This window comes from Carassius gibelio, chromosome B5 (assembly GCF_023724105.1).
Source record: "Carassius gibelio isolate Cgi1373 ecotype wild population from Czech Republic chromosome B5, carGib1.2-hapl.c, whole genome shotgun sequence".
In the NCBI taxonomy this organism is placed as follows: domain Eukaryota; kingdom Metazoa; phylum Chordata; class Actinopteri; order Cypriniformes; family Cyprinidae; genus Carassius; species Carassius gibelio.
Window position 1 is genome coordinate 30,472,866 of NC_068400.1, and position 22,545 is coordinate 30,495,410.

Sequence of the window (22,545 nt, forward strand, 5' to 3'; positions counted from 1 at the left end):
AGGGGTTCCCGACGAGCAAGTTTGATTCTTAGAAATGATAACAGGCCAAAAATTTATATGAAATCCCAGAAGGAGCAAGGAAACCTGTCAGAACTTTACGTCTGTCTGGCGTCCCCTAAGCTATTCCTCCCTCCCCTACACGAGGATTACAAGTGGTTTTCAATGAGCTCGACTCCACTGCGCTCGCGAGCCGCTGTACGCAGACACACGCGCTCTTGACTAGACAAAGACAATGAGCTGTCACACCTCTAAAATTAATCCTATTTGTTCGGAGTCAAAGAAATGCTGAAAGGAAAGTCCAAGAGGCGAAAAATCGGTGTGTTGTGCTGTAGGAAACCGTTGCTGGAACAAGACTACCTGTAGGCACTGTACTGAGGGTAAAAAGAGCCAGCGGCGTTTTCAATCTGCCGGCGAAACACACAACATACATTTATATGGCAAAGTTCCTCGCCGAGCTGCTGGGATGTACACTGCCCGAGAAAGGAGCATCTCCAATGTTCGAGGTAAGATTAAAGTCTGTTTGTTTCAAGGCACGTTTCACTACCTGATATCTTCAAAGGTTTACTATATTACAGTGATTTGTATTGGTTTATTTACCGTTCATTTAAAGCACCGCTTGTAGTCATTTGATTGTTCAAGTGATGCTCAGTTATTGGAGGCAGATTGGTACCTTCACAGCAGTTTGTTAATGCTGCTGCCACACAATGGGTGGCTACCTGAGCATTTAAATTATGGTTACACCTAATAGAATATGTCCTTATATATACAATGATGACCATTTTGATGTACAGTATAAAATAATGGCTTCAGATGAACATGAAAGCTAAGTCTTTAAATGTTGATGGAAAGGAGTCAGCCTTGATGTCCTTAAGAAGCTTTTACAGTGTGTATTTAGGTCAGTGTGTCAGGGGACATTCACCTGAAATACAAAATTGACTTTAAATCGTGATGCTAAGTGAACTAATATGAAACCTGCATAAATCAGTCCTTTCATTACAGATATGCTTTGCAATGTCCTTCTTCAACTGGGCAGTAAATGCATCATGAATTTAAGTGCATCAATTTTGTATCCTGTCTTTGGTAAAGCATCACACATTTGTGAATCTTTTGAAGGTGACATACTGACTCTCTCATGAAAATATGTTTGTTTGGATAATGTGTTCATTATGTCAGTTGCTGCTAGGCTTAATTTACTTTATAATCCCCCAGATCCAGCTATTTTTAAATCAGTGTGTGTGGGCACAAGCTGAATCCATGCTTTTCAATTATCTATTGCTGATGGCCATAATCGGTCTGTAATAGCAGACATAGTGAGTGAAGAAGGGATTAGTGCTCGGGCTGTTATATTAGAGAATATATTGTGATTGGATCTGCACAAAGCCATGAGATCTGCCTTTGCCTCTAATCTCATGAGTGCACCATGCCTTCCTTCCCCGTGTGTGTATATTTGAAATGCTCCGTGTCTATTGACCTGTTGTTTTTCATGTATCTTATATTTTATTTTTCAAAATTTGATTAGGGTGCATTGTAAGAATAATAGGTCTACAAAGTTGGTTTCTATTTCAGGTTTAGGTCTGTTGAGTGCACCTTGTTTTTGTTTGGGTTTTAGGTGTTTTGGTTAGTGGGGGTTAGAGCACTGGTTCTCAACCAGGGTGCCGGAGCCCACTGGGGGGCTTCCAAGGGGACACAGGATGATTTTACAGTCATTTCATTATATATAATAAAAATCAAGATGTGAACAGATTTTGTGTTTCCCAATAATAATGTTTTTAATTACTGAAAAACATACAGAATCAGAATCTTGAATGTTGCAGAATAGTACTTTAAAAAATAGTACCCATTTCTTTCAATACATTTTTTTTGTTGACAATTGCAGCAAAAAATCTTGAGGAAAATATCAAATAATGTGTTGGCAAACAAAAAGATAATTATGGCTCAGAAGACAACACAATGCTGTGCAGTCCCATGTTGTGGAAAATCAGTCTTTGCATTTCCTTTATTTTGATCCGAACATTAGATGAGAATGGATTAATTTTTTTTTAAGGAAGTTCCAGATAGCATCTGTAAGAACTTGGTCCTTTGTTCACTTAACTTTACAGTGGATTAGTTTACAAACAAGGCATAATTCGATGCAGGATTTTCAGAGAGATTGAAAATAAAAGACGATGGTGTGATGATTAAATCAGATCCGATGTCGCATCACACAAGTGTGAGTAACTTTTTATTATGTGGTCACTATTGCTGTGTCTGCTATTACAAGTCGTTCGATATGTACTGAGTATTTATGCATTTTTAACTTGAATCACAGCAGCATTCATCTACTGTAGGAAGGATGCAGGCTGTCTAACATTCACAACTGTTGGCCAGTTGCACCAGTGGGTGTTTACTTCTGAATCTACAATCTGCCACACCTATTCAAATGGAGCGTTCTGATGAGGGGGGTCAAAACAGGACAGAAAACAGCCTATTGCCTCTGAATTATGTTTAGTTTAAATATAAAAATCTTGATAACATTAACATGGACCACAGAGAACAGTTAAAAACAATAAAAAGGCAGTTCATGACCCTTGTAAAGTTTGCATGGTTTGTTGATAGTGTTTGTCTGTAGCTTACTAGGGCTCAGTTTTGTTAGTTTTAGGTTCAGAAGAGGAGTTGTGGCTGGTCAGATTACTGTGGACTGTGTGGAGGTGTTGAATGTTGAGTTGGCTCAGATCTGGTCCTCATTAGTGTCCTGTGGTCACTTGTTTGACACTCAGCATGAGACTGAGTCAGGCAAGGTGACCATGCATGTCATGCACACACACATCCATGTACACAGGCTGCTTGAATATAAAAATGATATCCAAAATAATTTACCTGCAGTCTAAACCTTATACCTGCTGGCATCCAAACCTGCATTTTGATACATTCATAGCATATTTTATCAGTTTGAATTCATTTTTCTTAGGATTGAAATCTTTTAGGATTGTCTTTTTTTCTGAATTAAACTTTTAGATTAATCAGTGCAGTCCTCTCTATCTAAATTTTGTTCAAGGATTTGTAAGGATTTCAGCAGCTAGTAGTGTTGTCCTATGTCTGATCTAGCAAAGGGCATCATATAAGTCATCTTTTAAACTTCTTCCAGCTGTTATAATATAATAGCAGTATAATAGCAGCACCCAAACAAATATGTCAGCTGCATAAATGGATTTTGAGATATGGAGGGCTGAGAAAAGTCCTATTCTGAGAGGAGTTTTCATTTAGAGGGCATATGCTCTCAGCTTCACTCCTAATCAGAACCGTGTCAGCTTGTCAGTGTTCTCGACAGGCCATTTCAGAGTGGACCCTGAAGTGCTGCCAGCCAAAACCAAATCCATTTCTTCCCTTAAACTGACAATTGCTAAGTAATTGACTTGGCTTGTGTGAGTCTTTAATTTAACTTTGAGTCTTTAACTTGTATTTAATATTCTCTAGAATGTTGCAGTTTTCTCTAAATCTGAAGCTGTTGTATTGGTTTAAACACACTTTATGATAATTTTTGTTAATATTCATATATGCAAAATTGCCAGTGTAACTACTAGTTCTCTCAAAGCCCCAAATTAATTCATGCATTCATTCAAAGCTAAAAGGCAATTTTTTTACTAATATAGATTTTTTTATTGAGTACGTATTCAAGTGTAACAATGTTAGTATGCTTTTATATATAATGTAAAACTTTTATGTAGAAATGGTCACTTTCACTTTCACAAACTTTTACATTAAATGTTCCCTGCTGGTGGAATGACCTGTCCTTAGCCAGCTTTAAGAACACATCTCTTCCATCTTTATTTGACCTTTTAACTTTAGCAATCTCTATTCTAATTTTATTCTTAGACTTGCACTCTATTCATTTACTAACTGCTTGTTTTCTTAAAAAACAAACAAAACAGTAGCTTCTCTATTATTTTTGTATTCTACTTGTTTTCTTTTTATTTACAATAAACAATAGCAAAAAAAGAGAGATGCTTTTCTTAATTAGACTTTTTGTCTTGTTTTCAGCCCAAATATCTAAAAATTCTTAAAAGTCTAGACAAGTGAAAAAAATTATTGTCTTGTTTTCAGAAAAAAAACATGCCAAAATTAAGTGAGTTTCTCTTTGAAATGTGTTTTTTTTTCTGAAAACCACAATAATTGTTTGCTTGTCTAGAAAATCCTTCTTGATTTAAGAATTTGAGATATTTGGATGAAAACAAGAAAACAGAGAGAAAAGAAAAGTCTAGTCTATAACACTAGCCGGCTCTATTCTTCTCCATCTGTTTTCTTTTTTTTATTATATAATAATAATAATAATAATAATAAACTTGCTACATGTACTGTGTAAAGCAAACTGGGACTTGTCATCATAGCACTTGCATATCATTGCTCTTTTGTTGATTTTGATTGCTTCCATTGCCCTCATTTTTAAGTCCCTTTGGATAAAAACGTCTGTTAAATGACTAAATGTAATGTCATGTATTGTAAATTGTTATGTAGTTTTTTTTAATCAACATTTTGGATGTACATTTCTTTATCTCCTAATGCTTCCACTGTGAGGCAGTGTTTAAAGAGATGTTCTCAAATGTGACAACCACATTTTTTGTGTGTGTGTGTGAATCTTTGATAGTTTTGATGCAGTAATCTGCTCAATTTGCTAGTTTCATGAAGAAATGTCTAAAAGAAATGTGCTTTTTTATCTTAGCTTGGTTAGTAAATGAAAAATGAGAGTGTGGTCAAGACTACTTCCTTCGCCAAACTTACATACAGATCTGTGTGATCAGTGCATTTATTAGATGAGTTCTCAAGGATGTGGAGATCCTAACCTGCATACGCAAGCAGAAAAGACCAGCCTTGCTCAGCATATTCCCGCTGTGAGTTTCTGGATATCTTTTAGGAATTACCTCTAAAAATACATTTTCAGCAAGCTAACAAGACTTCCAGACAGTGGAAGCAAGTGACCATTAAGATATCAAACTGTTCACAAATCATCAATAAGAAATGTCACAGTCTGTTTCACAAACAGAATATTCTATTTACAGTGTCTATTGAATAAACAACTCAAGCGATTGTGAAAGATTTCATGTACATTCATGAATGTTATGTACTCACATTTTACCCATCCAAAGTGCGCACACACAGCAGTGAACACACACACATCGTGAACACACACCCGGAGCAGTGGGCAGCCATTTATGCTGCTGCGCCTGTGGAAGTGAAGGCCAGACTCGAAACTCTGTGCCTTTGAGCATAGCATATAATTTGTCAGAAACATGTGACCTACAGTACTCAAGGTTTATTCAAAAGATGCAGTCTGTTGGTGGAAGTTAAATTCACCAACACTTTAATGTCCTTCATTTTAATGTCTTCCTTGAATGTGCTTTCTGGATTTTGGAAACTGGATTGTAGTTTGTAGTTTAAACGTTGATGCGCGGAACTTAAAAAGCTAAGTAATGACTTTCATTGGCCATAGTCAGTCATGAGGTAACCAGAAAACCTACATGCTTTTTTTTTTTCAAAGCAAAATGGAATATAGTTTATGCTGAGTAGTACAGAGTTGTGTATATTTTGTTGTTTTGGTCCTTGTAGTGGTCTAGTAAAGCATTTAGACACAGTCAGTTTTGTCAGTATAGAGCATGTGTGGAGCACAAGAGGAGTTATATAGCGGAAAGTTGCATTTCCTTTTCCATAGAATGAAGGTGAACTAAGCCTTTAATATATATACGTTTTTGCTAAATTCTTCTGGAAGCAACACAAGATCCAGAGCACAAATCCTACATTTCTCACAATTTGTTGGTTCATTTACAGATCAGTTTTTTTTTTAAAGTAGCATTTGTTAGAAGCCATGTTTAATGCATATTTAAAGCTTATTTTATTAAAGCTAAGTTTTATAATGTCACCTTAATTGCAATTTTGAAGATATGGAAATCTGTTCAGACCATTCAGGTTTATAATAATTATAATCTTGACAATAGCGAATATAATGCATTGAATTACGTTTTATCATTATTAAGTGCTTTCCATGTTGGAATGATTTCATTTTCATAAATGAATTCTCTGAGGTCTGGGATTGTCATACACTACGTGCAGTTATTTTCTGCTGACAGGGCTTTGAAGGCTTTATCTCTTTTTGTGCCTATTAGAGTTTTTAATTGACCTTCATTGAATCTTTTCTGAGGCAATTTCCATTTTAATGACAGATTTTGACTTAGGGGTAACAGATCCCTTTTTTTGGATGTCATTGTGGCTTTTCATTTGATGACATTAGCATACCAAGAAGAGAGTGGTTTTACCCAGACCATTATTGTTAAATGTGTAGTTATGGTCTGTTTTCTGTTGAAATTGTGTTTTTAGCTGGGCCTTGTATCCTGATTATGATCAGCCATCACAATCATTTCCAAAGCGACACAGAAAAGGTTGTCTTCAGATGCTCTTTGATACATCTATTTCTTCTTTGTAAATTTTCTCTTTCCTCTCACAGCAAATTCATGTGAAGGATTTTTTTCCCTGGGAAAACAGGGAAAGCCTCAGTTTTGTTTCCACAGCATAATCTCATCAAACAAGGCTTCCCTTGGAGACCTTTTTCTCCCGATGCCGTGTGTCAATCTTTGTGTCTCGTTAGTCACGAACAAAGGCCCTGCTCAATCCACCTGCTGTTTGGAATGGGGAATCATCAGACTCAAGGTCTCAAAAGAGAGACATGTCACTCACACATAACAAGCTAATCAGTGAAGATCCTGGCGGTGAATTACGCAAAGAGACTTACAATGGTAAAGGTGCTTGCCAAAAAGATTTTTAATGAACGCTTGGGTGCCTGCATTTCATGTCTAATGCCTCTTGTGCTTTCATAAGCAGCTGTGTTTCTAAATTATGGGAAGCTCCCTCAACCTAAATAATAAGAAGAGGCTAATTTGCACAGACTCTGGGTTAATTTTGTAAAAACTCTGTATCAGTCCAAATGAGCCACAAGGGGGCTCTGTACATTTCTAAACTGTCCAAAAACCGACTTTAAAAGCTGGAGAGAAACCCATATTCGAAAGCAAGTGTCTAAAGCTAAAGCTGTTTATAGCTAAACTTCCATTTATAGCTAATTTATTTAGGAGAAATTATTTTAAAAAGCATTAGCAATAGATAACTGAGTGCATTACAACACTTTTGCCTTTTGCTTTTTGTGCAAGTAAACATATAACAGTAAGCATATTAAGCAAGCATATAGTGGAATGGAAAGGTAATGTAATACTATGTATCTATAGTTAGGTTTCTTTATTGCTGTCAAACGATTAATCATGATTAATCGCATCCAAAATAAAACGTTTTTGTTTACATAATATATGTATGTGTGCTGTGTATATTTATTATGTATATATAAATACACACTCATGCATGTATATATTTTAGAAAACATGTTTTTTATATATTAAATATATTTATTTATAATATAAATTGTATGAATATAAATACAGACATGTAAATACATGTAAATAATTTTCAAAAAGTGTACGGTATGTGTGTGTATTTATATATACATAATAAATATACACAGAACACACACATATATTATGCAAACAAAACTTTTATTTTGCATGTGATTAATTGCAATTAATCGTTTGACAGCACTAGATTTTTTATGATTTTTTTAAAAATAACACCAGCAATACAATTAAGTCTGAAAACTAAAGAACATATGAACTTGATGTAAATGTGATTAGTGAACTACAAGTATATAATTTTTTTAAATATTGCATCAAGATGTTTATTTGTTTAAATTTAGCTAAATCCTAAAACTTTGTTTACGTCCAGGTTTTGACTTTCAGTGTGCATCTTAAACCTTGCATATTGAAGACTATGATATTCTTCTGACCTCTGCAACCTTCAACTATACAGATTTCCATCTCTTACCCTGAGATTTTTATGTATTTGTTTTTTAAAATATGCCATAAACATAGCTGGAGGATAGTCTTCTGTAATTATATGAAAGCTCCAATGCTCCAGTGAGCCTTCAAGAGCAAGACTGGGGCTATAAAACTTCATATTGGCTTTCTCTCAAGACCTTTCTCAAGATGTCAAGGTAATTTATCCTGAACTGTAAAAAAAGCCTCTCTACATTATTTACTCCTTTTGTTTTATGAGGCATGTTCTGTGCCTTATCTGCCCCTGAGTCTGCCTGTCACACACTGTAAGAGAGGAGCACTCACAACTGGACAGGCCAGGGGTGAGCAGACACTGTCAGGACATCAGATGGGACCTCAGCCTGCCGTATCTCATCCCCATGACAGCCATGCACTCCGTCACCCTGACGCTGATAAAATGGATGCCCACTGGATAGAGCGGCTGCCTCTGTGCTGTCCACACTTTCACAGCCTCAACAGGCTATGCTAGTCAAGGTCAGCTTTATGTAAGCACTGGTGCTCATCTGATTTGAAAAGGATAGATGGTGCGTGATAATGTGGTAATATACCTCCTGTTTAGATAGTTGAACAGTTTTTAAGAAAATATTTATAATAATTCAGCAAATTCCGACTCTGCATATCTCTGTTTGACCCTGGTGAATAAACCCTTTGGTATTTGATTGTCTTCAAGTGTCTCCAAAGCAGTTGTTGCTATGAAAGCATTATTACCAACAGTTTTTCTCCTTTATATAAACTTCCCTCAAGGAAGGCCTATATATACTACCATTCAAAAGTTTGGGGTCAGTAAGATTTGGTTTTATAGATATGAATAGTTAAATTCAGCGATTAAATTGATCATAAGTTGCAGGAAATATTAAGAAAGATATTATTTTAAATAAATGCTGTTGTTATTATTATTTTTTATTAATTCTAAAAATCCTGAATAAATGTATCACAAATACCACAGTTATGCAGCACAATTATTTTCAACATTGATAATAAGAACTATTCCTTGAGCACCATTCAGCATATTTGAATGATTTCTGAAGTGACATGTGACACTGTAGACTGGAGTAATGGCTGCTGGACTGAAAGTTTCAAGGTTTGTTTGGTTAGCAGGACTCTTAGCCTACTGTAATGACACAATCTGGATCTAAATGTAAAGTAGGCAAATCACATACTTTTTGGGCAGTCTAGTACTTAATGGAAACTGCCATTGAGATGAATGGGAATGTTAATAAATAACTCTTTAATACTCTATTAAAATAAGGCAATGATTCTGTTTAATTAAACACTGCTCCTGCATTCATTGTCTTGAGTAACAGCCACTGAACTAATGGTCATGCTGCATTTGATGATAAAGATAATTTGATTGCATTAATTAGAGCACTTCATTGGGTTTCTTTTCCATTTACTGTAATGATATTCTGCTCATATGTGCCCATCTGATCCTTGACGTCCTTGACATTTGTGTCTTGCATGTAAATGATTTCACTTTATCTTCTCAGTCAGGGGTATGGTTTGTTTGGCACTTGGCATTAAACGGGTTAATGATGCCAGCACCCCTCCCAACCGCACTTATTTAATTAAAATGTTAAAAACATTAGCTGTAGTCTTCTATTACATTTACATTTAAATCTAATGTGATGTGTTTTCTATCTTATATGGTTAAAAAATAATATCTGCAAATGGATCTGCACCATCAGATACCAAAAATACGATTTATTATTATGAATATTGACAAATTGAGCATTCACTTCAGTTAATGATTAGTTTAGTAAGACTAAAGGATTCAACTTTCATGTCTATTACATGCCTATTAAATGCAGGACCTTCTTCTGCTGTTGCTAAAGTTACAAATAAAGCTACAAGTAAGACTACAAATGAATGACACGCTTTGGATATTCATTGTATTGCTGTTCTAGATTCACCACCATGTTTTTTATTTCCTCTCATTTCTTTTAACAATATAAGCTCAGTTATCATATGCCATGTCCTTGGGATAGGACATGCTACTCACGGTTGATGAATATTTAATGAAGCCCATCTTCTATAAAAAGGTATAAACAGTGCTACACTGCAATAATGAAAAAAAAAAGGTTTAAAAGGTTTATTTGTTTATTTTGCTCTTACAGAAAATCTGCTGCCTCATGCTGTACTAGGGGATTTTGTCAGAGCTACCCTAGTGAAAAATAAATATACTAAAATGTATTTGAAATACATTTATTTCATGCTAAGTATACTTACATTTATATATTTGTGACCCTGGAGCACAAAACCAGGCATAAGTTGCCCAGGTATATTTGTAGCCATAGCCAACAATGTATGGGTCAAAATGATAAATTTTTCTTCTATGCCAAAAATCATTAAGATATTAGGTAAAGATCATATTCCATTAATATATTTAGTAAATTTCCTACCATAAATATAATTAAACTTTATTTTTGATTAGTAATATGCATTGCAAAGAACTTCATTTTTACCACTGTAAAGGCTATTTTCTCATTATTTCGGTTTTTTTTTTTTTGTTTTTTTTTTGCACCCTCAGATTCCAGAATTTCAAAAAGTTGTATCTTGGTCAAATATTGTCATGTAACAAACCATACATCAGTGGAAAACTTATTTAGGCCATGCCCACACGTAAAAGCGTATTTTTATGCATGGAGTTTTTCCTTCTTCCCTTTTCAAAAAAATCTCTGTCCACATGAAAACGCAAAAGCATGCTATGAAGCACTGTCAAGAGCATGCCAAGCCGACAGGTGGCGATATAATCTCAACCGTAAAGTCATGTTGGCCAATCAGAGGCCTTTAAAAGCTTCCAGTAGGCAGAGATAATTGTGCGAAAGTAGTTCAACTAAAGATATATTGAAGTATAGTTGATTGTGCTACAGTGGAACTATAGCAAGTATACTTCAGGTATACTTAAAACATCTTGCATTTAAAGACTGATTATATTCAAAAATCATTCAGTCCTTATCAATAGTGACAATAAAACACATTTTAGGCTTAATATTAAGAAATGTTCATTGTGCACAAGCATGCTTGTGCACAAGCATACTACTGCAGTACTCCAAATTAAGTTTATAATTATAATTTTAATATCAGTCTCAAGGGATATGTTAGTAAATACGTTAATTAACTATGTTTGAACTACTTTATATGAAATACAATTAGAATATATATATATATATATATATATATATATATATATATATATATATATACTTTTTATATATATATACTTCTTATATATATATACTTCTTATATATATATATATATATATATATATATATATATATATATATATATATATATATATATAACTTAAGTACATGTGATAGTAGTTTTGACTGTTCTTTTCTTTTTAAACATTGAGTGGAATATAATTTAAAATATTATATTATATTTTATCATTTAAAATATTATTTATTGCATGAAGATATCAGTCCCCTGAACCCTTATGCACGTAATCACCCACGTTAGCCAAAGACCTGGAGAGGGTTCTCCCACACACACATGCGTAAACCTAAAGGAGGTGTTTGGCCTCTCAGGCAGCAGTCACAATGGAGCATGACAGAGACTCTGTAGACCAGCCCAAGAACATCCACGTAGCAGGCTGCTGTGGTAACTAGGCAACTTGTCTCCCTCATAATGAAGAACTCTTATGTGATGAGGTTTCTGTTAGCAATTGTCTGTCCTCTCTTATGATTTGTGCATGGGTCTCACACTCAGATATTGAGTTTACTGATTAATTTACATGGCAACATCTTTCTGTTCTGTTGTGTAATTGATTTGGATCCTAATTTTGCTTTTTATATCGGCCTGTCATGTAAATACATTTAAGCTGTTATGGAAAGGTCCATCATCTTTCATGGGTTGGAGCAGGTGTTGTTTCCCCAGGCCCTGTGTTATATCTACATCAGCTGAATAAATTCTCTCTAGAGCAGAAAAATCTACTCAGCCGTCACCTGTTTCCCAGATAATTGCTTTGCCGACCAATAAAGGGAGCAGCGATCTTTGGTTGAGGTGTTTAAATCTTTGGACATGAATTTAGTGAGGTAGTCAGAGTGGTATATTGGTTTTGTGTGTGTGTGTAAAAGGGGTAATAATCGTTTCTGTGAGGAGGCATCATGATTTTAGTCAGTTAAGGTATTTTTGTGTGTGTTTATGCAGCTGGTGAAGTGCAGGCTCTGAGCAGGGACAGACTCAACGGCACACTCTGTTTATGAGCCTCACCTTTGAAAAGAGAATCCAAGCTTGTTTGCTTTCACACGTCACATTTGAAATGTGACACACAGGTTTCAAAAAGCTCAACATACAAAAAAAAAAAGCTCCCACGAATATATATTTAATGCAATTTTAACATTAGGAGTCAAAAGATTTTCCTCAAAAATATACCATTTATTTATTTGTTTGTTTGCCCTAATGATTATAATCAGTTTTTCTTTTTTTTTTTTTTTTAGATATGGTGAGTTTATGGTTGAGTTTTTAAACCCACTTACTGGCCAATTTGAATATTAACATGAATTATTTTCTATATGAAATATAAGTTCTCACACTGCATCCTGCACTCTCAGAAAGAAAGGGTACAAAAGCTGTCACTGGGACAGCAGTGACAGAAGGTACACCTTTGTACCTAAAGCCTGCATAATAGCCAATAACCTCCTCTACAAAATAGTGCATTACTCAGACAATAAACTACATTCATTAAACGCTACATATTAGGGGCTTTCCCACCAGAAAAACCATTTCATAGTTTCTAGAAATATTAGCATAGTGAGTTCCTGTTTTTTAATTGTTTGCACAGCAGTTTCTTGGAACATGCTTGGTTCTAGGAACTCCATTTGAAGGAACTAAATGATCTGCTAATTCAGTGTAGGGTCTAATACAATTTGAAAGCCCCAGTGGAAGCTTTGGTACTTATTTCTCAGAGTGTGTTTTTTGCAAACAGCTCTAGGAATAAAATTTGCTGTCAGAAATTGGCAACCTTTTCTGACGACCTTTGTTATGGTTGCCATGTTTGATTTGTATTCACAACTATGATGCTGTTTATAATTTAAACCAGATTATATTCAGTGTTCTCTGAAGCATTTTTAAGTGAGTGAGAAACCAAAAATCAAAGTCTTTCAAAGTTGTAGAAATGTGTTTTTGTGCGTATGTGCTAGAGCAATAAATTCTCTCTTTTCATTTCCCCTCAGTGCAGGAGTCAGCCGCACATCGGACTGAGGCATGTCACCAAACAGCGGGTATGTTCTCCATCTGGGTCTCTCCTCTGTGTCATGTGATGTAGGGAATAGAAAGTATTGATTTTGGTACACAAGCTGTAGTTACCCTGAGGCAGAAGACATCATTGATATTGTCCCACCACTGTTTTTTGACAGTCGACCCAAAAATACATCAAACATATATTTATACATATCGTATTGCACACCTGAATACCACTCAGAGAGAACAAAACACACAACTGAGCTTAAAGCTACAGTGTATGATTTCAAATGGCTAAAATACTAATATTGGCAATAAATCATTTTATAATACATTTTTTCAGACAGTTATTCCAAATACATGTTGTTCAGACAATTTGTTTAAACAATTTACAATGAAGTTTAGAACAAACTGAAACGACACACTCAACATTCCTAATTCATCAGCTTATTGGGACACCAGCTATTGGGTGAACTAGCCCTTTATGTTGGGATGTGAGTATTTTAAAGTAGTAGTTCACCCCAAAATTTAAATTCAGTCATTAATTACTCACCCTCATGTTGTTCCAAACCTGTAAGACCTTCATTCAACTTTGGAACACAAATTAAGATATTTTTGATGAAATCCAAGACATTTTACACCATAGACAGCAATGCATCTCACATGTTCAAGGCCCAGAAAGGAAGTAAGGACATCGTTAAAATAGACCATGTGACATCTGTGGTTCAACCATAATGTTATGAAGCTACAAAAATACTTTTTGAGTGCAAAGGCCATTTGTTTGTATAAAAAGCAACATCTAATAATTTCTCACTTCACTCAGTGTCATGGCATCGCCTGTCTAATGAAGAGTTGAAGAAGGTCTTTTTTCCACCTGTGAACAGCATGAACACCACTGCACTTCATACTACAAGCTTGTAACCTGATCCACTGTCCCTGCCCTTCAGACAATGCAGTAGTAATGGGGGATCAGGCACAAGCTCTCCATCAAAGCCCAGAGCTCTTCCCTGTCCCCATTCACACAGGGACCCCAGTGGCCCCCACACACTCCACCATCAGCCCGGCACTGGAGACGAGGCTTTGATCCTCACGCACATACACAGTCACAGTCCTGAAGACAGCGTCTAGGAATGCTTAAACATGACTTTCATCTTCCCAAATTCAGATTCTCTTTCTGTCAGTATGTGCTCCACTTGTTCTCAAGGCAGCCGTGCCCAGGCTCAACCGCAGCCAGGGTCGACTGGGTTTATCTGACTCTTTGATACTATGCATTTGATGCCAGTTTTTTTTAGCTAAGTTCAGAAAAAAAAGAGTTGATGGGAATGTGGCGGTGGGATCGTGTTGCAAACGTTTTTGATGAGGCTCACCTGACTTTTACACTTGGCACACTGGGCCAAATTGTAATAAAAGCACTTCATTGAAAAGTGACATAAAGGGGCATTATACAGTGATAACAACAATCAGACCTGTGAAATCATCCTTCAAATTTAAATTACTTAAGAAAGAAAAAAGAAATATCATAAAAGGTAAACAAGGACTGTGGCTTGGGTGTATGAGGCTAGCATTACGAGGGTCTCACGTTTCATCGTGTGGTCTCTTTCACATTAAAAGGCTCCTTGGATTGCGTTTTTCGCTGCACCCTTTCCTTTATGAGCTCAACCTTTTTTGCCAGTGGAGGATTACCGTGACTGCTTTATGCCTATGTGATCAAAACATGTTCCTCACTAATCAAGGTAAAAAGGAGCTTTTATTTAAACACCTGTATATTTTATACTTTGACAGGACCATGAAAAAAAAAAAAAGACAAAGGTTTGGAAACTCCCTAGGCAAAGTGGGGGTTTGGACAATATTAGCATAAATCCTTGCTTTATGATTACTTTACATTGATGGGGACAAACCATTTTGATGAAAACACTGCAGACAGCATTTATTTGAAATAGAAAGAAATAGTAACAATACATTTTGATCAATTTAATGCATCCTTTCTGAATAAAAGTGGTAATTCCTTTTTAAAAAATCTTACTGACACCCAGTTTTACAGTCGTACTGCATTTATTCACGTTTTTATGTTATCAAACAGAAATCATTATTAATGGTCTTCAGTATTATTATTTGATAAATTGTTATTGCAATCAGCAATTGTTATTGCAACCTTGTGTAGACTGTCCAAACTCCCAGAGGGCTACAGTGGCCTGGAGTGTTTCCATTATAACCATCACATGATCGCATGAATGTAGTGTGGACTCTGCTATTCTTTAATTTTGAGAGTGATTTTTAGAACTATATCTTTATCGTTATCTTTAGTTATCATGCTTTGTGTGAACGGGCCTTTACACATTCATAGAAAACAGCTTACAGTATATTTAATAAAAGCGATAAAGTATAATTAATAGAGGTAATAATTATATTTCACCTGTTGAAATGTTTGGGTTGATATTTGTATTTGGTACTGGTTTAAATCATATATTGTTACGATTTAAAATTAAAAACAACTCTTCTGAATAAAAAAAAAAGTTCATTCATTATTCAACTATTGTTATGCTTTCATCTATTGTTTCCCGTCTAGCAGTGTTACTTACTTCTTGTCTGCATTTAATGTTTATTTGCGTAATATTTGTGTCATGTCTACACTGCAATTTCCTGAAAGAACCACTTTTCTTTTTCCTCTGTAGTGTATGAAACATGACTTTGGCTTTGAACATGCATATGTTAATTAGTTCTGTTCTGGGTCTCAGGTAGAACTGAGAAGATTTTATGCTCATAAAATATATCCCTTCTGAGGAGGGATTCTCGACCTACAGTATGATGTTTGTATGTAGAAGAATGTTGGGTGCTATCTAAGATGCTGAAGCACTCGTTAATTCACACACATAGTCAAACACACCCCTTGGTGTTTTCAAGAGCACCTGCTTGCCACTAAAGTGTGATTTTAAGCTTACCTTTGACCCAACATTAACAGTGCTGATGTTATCACACACTGGGGCATACTGAGTTAATGTAAGCAGCTGAGTCTCCTGTGCTTACTTCTTTTACTGTAGAAACACTGCTCTCTAGAAGAGGCCACATTGTCATTTTCATTTTAAGAAGGTTTGAAGTTAGGACACCAGTAGGGTTGTCCTAAAGTTAAGACTATTATCCATATTTTTGTTGAGTTAGAATGCTTCTGTAATACCCTTTTCCTATCTTTAGTTAGGATATGATGCACTTAGGAAATGTTGTTCTCTAATAGCTTTTGTCCTAAATGAAGTCCTATCTGAAAGTCTCTTATGTTAACCAAGGCTGCATATATTTGATGAAAAATACAATAAATACAGTAATATTGTATATTATTACTGTTTAAATATAACTGTTAAATATATATTTTTTTTATAAAGTATTTTATTCGAGTTATGGTAAATCAGAATTTTCATCAGCTATTGCTCCACTCTTCGGTCACACAAATTTTGTTATTATCAATGTTGAAAATGATTGTGCTGCTCAATATTTTGTGGATGTATACAGTTTTTCTTTTTTTCTTTTTTGAATACAAAGGTCAAAAGAATTTATTTATTAGAGCGTTTATTTGACAGAAGTCTTTTGTAACATAAAGGTCTTTACTGACTCTTTTGATCAGTTTAATGTATCCTTGCTGGGTAAAATTCAGAAGTAATAATTAAACACCAGGCTTTAGCCCTCACCTTCTTTGATTTTGTGCTCACATGCTTTAAGATATATCTTCAGTTTGACTATCATGACTGCATTGTAAATTGATGAATGAATCCCAGAAGAGACACAACACCTCAGGATGACTAATTGACAACTTTCAGACCTGCCAGACCTCCTTCAACTGTCTGCTCTCAGACAGAGATTTATAAGTCAATGCTAAGGATCCATCATTTGAGAAATCTTTCTTTGACCCTTTACCCTACAGTTAGTTCCATTCACAAAGTATAAATGAAACACTAGCTCACCAAGTTGGCTCACAATATCAGTCAATCAATCATTTCTTTAAAACGCACAGAAGAATTTAAGCTTTGACAGTTTAATTGGCAGTGGAAGGAGGAGGATTTCATTATGCTTGTCGTGTTTGTCACTATATAAGCAGAGTTAATAGTTGAGTCCTGAATTATAGGGAATGTAGTTTCCTGAGATAACATGTAGGTAAGCATCTGTTTTTCACACAGACGTCAGTGTGACAGAAGAGGCAATCATCTGTGTGATTAGAGGGGTCTGGTGCACCTGTGGCAGCAGCATGGATTCCCCCAGTGTTTCCATTAAAGCAGAAACCTCAGTAGACACGGTTTGGCTCCTTCAGTGCCCGGAACTGATGTTCCAGTGAGCAAACTGTGTGTGAAATGTCTGGTTTCTGGCACCGGAGGATGGCGGGTTCCTGTTCTGCCCTTCAGACCGTGTTGTTTGCATGGTTGAAGATTATGAAGATTACTGGAAAACTTGAATCTAGCCATGGAGCAGCCCTACACATGCTTGGCAGTTGTTGAAGCAAATACAATGTGTTAAAGCCAAATCTTCAAAGTATTAAGAACCATGGCAGCTTGAAATTAAAGTCCCTGAATGCTTTCGTTAACACTTTACAGTAAGACTCAATTTGTTATCCGTAGTTCAGACATTAAGAACAACATATTTTGTTACAGAATTTATTGATCTAGGTTAATGTTATATTATTAATATACTACTTAGGCCACTATACTGTATGCAATACTATCTCAAAATAGAAACTATGTTCTCGCACCATAGATAGATAGATAGATAGATGATAGACAGATTTCTATTGAATGAAGTAATGTTAACGTTGTTGTAAAGTGTTACCATTCATATTGAGCTAGACATGGTATTAAAAACAGGCTGTGGAACTGAAGAAAGATTATAATTAATAGGCCGATGAATGATCCAGCCCTTAGATTATTCATGAGATCACATTCTTTCCAGCTGTGCCAAACTCCAAATATCCTTCCGATTAAGTCAACATGGATTACCTTTCTGACACAGCCAGCTACAGTAAACGCAAGACAGGACTTGCAACTCATAGTTTTACAGGGGAAGAAGGATTGTTAGTGTAGCCCCTTACGATTGCTGCCGTTGTATTAGTGGGATGGTTTTAATTACATGCATGACTTGCTTTGCTGCCTATTCTGTCATTTTCTCATTCTCTGCCGGAGCCACCGGGTGCTGTAATGTAGCACTGTTGTTTTGTTAATTGCTTTGGATCACTGACTGATGGACTCGCAGGGCTAGATGCTTACTGCCATGTTGTCTCATTTGTTATTTGAAGGTCTAGACTTTAATTAGCCAAACAAGCTCCTCTTTCTTTTTATGTCTGTATTACAGTCATCTTGACATAGACACCTGGTCACTTGAATAATGAATTCCGCTCTTTTATTATGGTCATTATTCCTTAGCCACATTCATTAAATATCACCGGGGATGTTAGACTTCAAGCGTCCTGTGTTCTGGACAACAGCCTCAGGAAACATGTTGTACTGTGGAAAATTACTCTGCTGCAGTAACACTAGATCAGTAAAGCTAATAAATCTGTTTGATTTATTAAATATTCTCTCGTAGGTTGAAGTTGGCCATAATGGTTGCTTAATTATGGAATGGTTCAATAAAGCAGATAAAACAAAGCATGCACATATTGAATGGTCAGCATCTGTCTTCACAGTTTTAGCACTGAATCCATGTCCTTTTTGCAATATGTCAAGTGTGAATATAATGACACTTTCAACGAAGCATGGGAAATTAAATGGATACTAGAAAAGTGTCAATAATATTGTCCGGATGCATATTGGCTGTGCAGTAAAAATACTCATGTGGTATGCAAAATATGATTAATAAATTATTATGCAAAGCTCAGTTAATGACAAACAGTGATGAAATAGTCAACAATCTTTAACCTTTAATATCCTTAAAAATGTCAATAAAAAAGAGGACGAGAATGTGTGATGGTATCGTGTTCTGTTTGCAAAGCTTTTCTAATGCTATGTTATGGGTCTTGGTGCGGTTTGAGCTCTTATGTAACTTGAGTTTACAGTGAGAGTAGCTTATCTGTCAGTCGTCTGAATTGCTTGTGATCATGACAACATCATGTGATATTTATACATCCTCATTTTAATGTAGAAGAAATCTTAAACTTCCTTTAAACTTTCCACATGACCTTCGTGTTCCTTTATTGATTGATTAATTGATTTCTACTTTTTTTGCAGCCCACCATATTTGGGACACTGATTGAAAAACCGCTGGGGGATCACAATGCAGTAAGCAAATCATATTCCCTTTATTCTGAATGTTTGAGGAAGTAAAGATGTGATGGATAAAATGTGGTTTTGACACACTGACACATTCCTCGGTGTGTTTGATTCTTATATTCTCAGTTCACAAGTAAGCCTCTAGCCATTGCAACAAAACTGTTTTGCTGTCACTGATAATGTAGCTTTCCATTTCCATTAATACTTATTTCTGTAAACCCTGAGACTGTGTTTGACAATATTTTTGCTCTAGACAAAAGTTGCCCATTTCCTTTATTGTTAGTCACCCGGTTACATTATTCAGTATAATTGCTGAATATTTTCAACAGAGGTAATTAAATGGTTCTCTTGATGAATTTATCATGTCAGATAGAGTTGATAAAGAATGAGGAGGAATGCGAAGCTTGCCAAGTAGCAAATGACTTATTCAGTACTTATAGAGCCAAGTGCATGAGTAAACAGACAGCTACATCTTTCATGTGGCACAAATAATCAATTTGTCTTAACAATTTGTCATGTTGTCACTTCCTTGCCCAATGATGGGTTGTGATATTCTTTACTGATCTGTCATTTGTGTATAACAGTGAAGGACAGGAGTAGTACAGGATGCAAATGAAGAGGGCAATATGTGTGTGGTATTTAAAAATGCATTTTATTCATTTATTCAGAATTTGCCTGAATTTTCGTATCATCTATTTTTGAAGACCAAAATTTAATTTATTAAGAAACTCAATTTATTAATTACATACTGCAAACCAGTATTTAATATTTAATTGGCTGACAATCATTTAGGTTTATGTTTAGCTGTTTAGGGCCATGGAACAAAATAACAGTTGCTCTTTCAAGCAACTCCCTCTCAGTCCTGAGGATACTAACAGTTGGAGATCATATTGTATTCAGTAAAGTTTTGGGCAGCATGCATGCTTTCTCTGCTTAATGAAACCTAGGAGAATCCAGCTTGCCCACAGACACACAGGAGGATCAAGGCCTAATATTATGCTAACGTATGCGTGTCGAACAATGGCTTTCTCCACGGGACTGTGCACCAGAGCCAGTCGACACATGAGATCAGTGCAGAGACTTAACTCCAATGAGATGAGCTTTAAGGATTAATGCAATTACAATGTGCCAAAGCCAACTAGATTTTTTTGCACCGCTTTGTTCTCTGCAAACTTATATTAGTCTGATCTCTCATCCACCTTCTCTGCTGTAACACATGATCTGTTTGCTAAAGGGATGAAGGCAGATCATGAAAGGTTTGTAAAAAAGAGGGGTGGGGGGGCTTTAGAATGATTGTCTTTGGCCTTGTACTTTATGGTGACCTTATATTCACCTTATGTGGCTGCAGTATTTTGGCTCAGTGATATATTATAGATAACATGGATTTCAAATGATTTAAGCTGTGAGCTTTATTTGTTTATTACAACAGTTACAACATTTGTACAAAACAATGATTTATTCAGGAACGAACTGGTGACCATCTAAATGAGCTCTTTTTTTAAATACGATATTTACAGCACACATTGCTGGTTAATTATTTGTGTATTGTTGCTAAATACATAAATACATAAAAGTCAAACGTCTTTTTTTTTTTTTTTTAAGAGTATCACATGCACATTGGTCATAGCAAGTGCATCAGAAGTGATGGAAAAGTTGTTTTCCACTAGTGTATCATGAACATTTGACTGATTGACTAGCTGCCCGAGGCTGTTAATTTAGGTTGGCGTCCCATGACAGTGGCAGGGCAGCTCGGATGGAGCTCTGGAATTTTAATCAGTGTTTGGGAGTTTTAAGGGGGAGGTGTCTGATTCACTGGACCAGTTCAGGACAAGCTTTATATTTAGAACACATCCGCTCATGGAACCTTCTGAATAATACAGTAGTGACCACGGACATAATGAGCTGAGTGAACTCAGCAGCAGACTGTATGACAGGGAAGTTAGAGAGGGCTTTTCAAGCTCTGCAAGAAGTACCTTTTGATTTCATTATAAGAGGACACTACTATCCATCTTTTTAAAACACATGATGAACATTATTAAGTTACTGTTTAATATCTCAAGATGGCACACATTTTTATAAGGATATCCTTATTTGTTTTAATCCTTGGCTCTTTGGGTGCTTGATTTCTTTTTTTCATGAGTTATTGGTTTTGATGCCCCGTGGGTCTTCATATTCGGTAGGCTTTTCTAGGTCACCAGTAGCTAATGTCAAAAGCGTTTATTTGATGTCATGCAGCTGACAGTATTGCTATGGCAACAGCAAAAGCTTTTATGCCCACATGCACCCTTTGAAATAGTGTCTTCAAATTTGAGTCTTCAAAAGAGGAGAGATCATTTTCAGACCACACTTGCATCACTGATAAGACCTCTGTGTTTTCAGTGTATATTTTAGTTTAACTAGTGATATTTGACTCATGTTGAACAATTTCTCATAGTATTGTAAATCATGTTTGTGTGAATGTGCCCTGTGTTGGTGAGGATTTCTTGACTATTTTGAGACATAAAAATGAAGCACACTTCTGCTACAAGAAAAAGAGGCTTTTAAATTTTTTTAAATTATAAAGATAGTCATAATTATGACATAAAAATCAAATTAAGATACTAATTGATAATCTTAAAAAAACGTTTTCTGCAGTAAGTGCACATATATGTCAGTGCTTGTGCAGAGAAATCCAGGATTACCATGGAGCCTTCCAGGCTCTGGTGCACTGCCAACTGATGCAATGCCGGTTGCTCAATTTTAACGATGATGCATTATGTAATGAGTCAGGACTTGTTATTACTCTCCTTATTTGGCCTATACAGAGCTTCCCAACTGCTGTATCATGGCCTAAAACCAGAAGTCTGTTCCACAACATATGCACTAATTATATATAGTATATAATTAGGATAACTTTATGAGAGAATGTAGTTCCCATATCTTTTATTGCTGTTTTGTTAAAAATGATCACTTGGTAGAAGCTAGTCAAATTACATGACATACTGTACCAACGTCCTTGATGATAAACGATAGTGTTTTCTTTGTGGTGACTTATTTATTAATAAATACATTTAAGTCTCTTGGATCAAAATACAGTAGAAACATTAAATTTGTTAAATATTAATACAATTTAAAATAACTGTTTTCTCTTTTAATATATGTTTTGTTTGTAATGGTTGAATTTTTTAAACCCTGTTTAGTTTTTTCGTCAGGATAATGAGCTCAAAGATCAAATGTG

The 22,545-nt window shown here is 35.5% G+C and overlaps 1 long non-coding RNA gene across 1 annotated transcript; it reads left to right on the forward strand.

Annotated features, from left to right (window-relative positions):
• Window positions 1–214: 214 nt before the first annotated feature.
• Window positions 215–19,338, forward strand: LOC127957975 (uncharacterized). The gene is made up of 3 exons (XR_008153924.1): window positions 215–503; window positions 13,080–13,127; window positions 19,287–19,338. It is a non-coding gene; the product is annotated as an uncharacterized LOC127957975 (long non-coding RNA).
• Window positions 19,339–22,545: the final 3,207 nt, after the last annotated feature.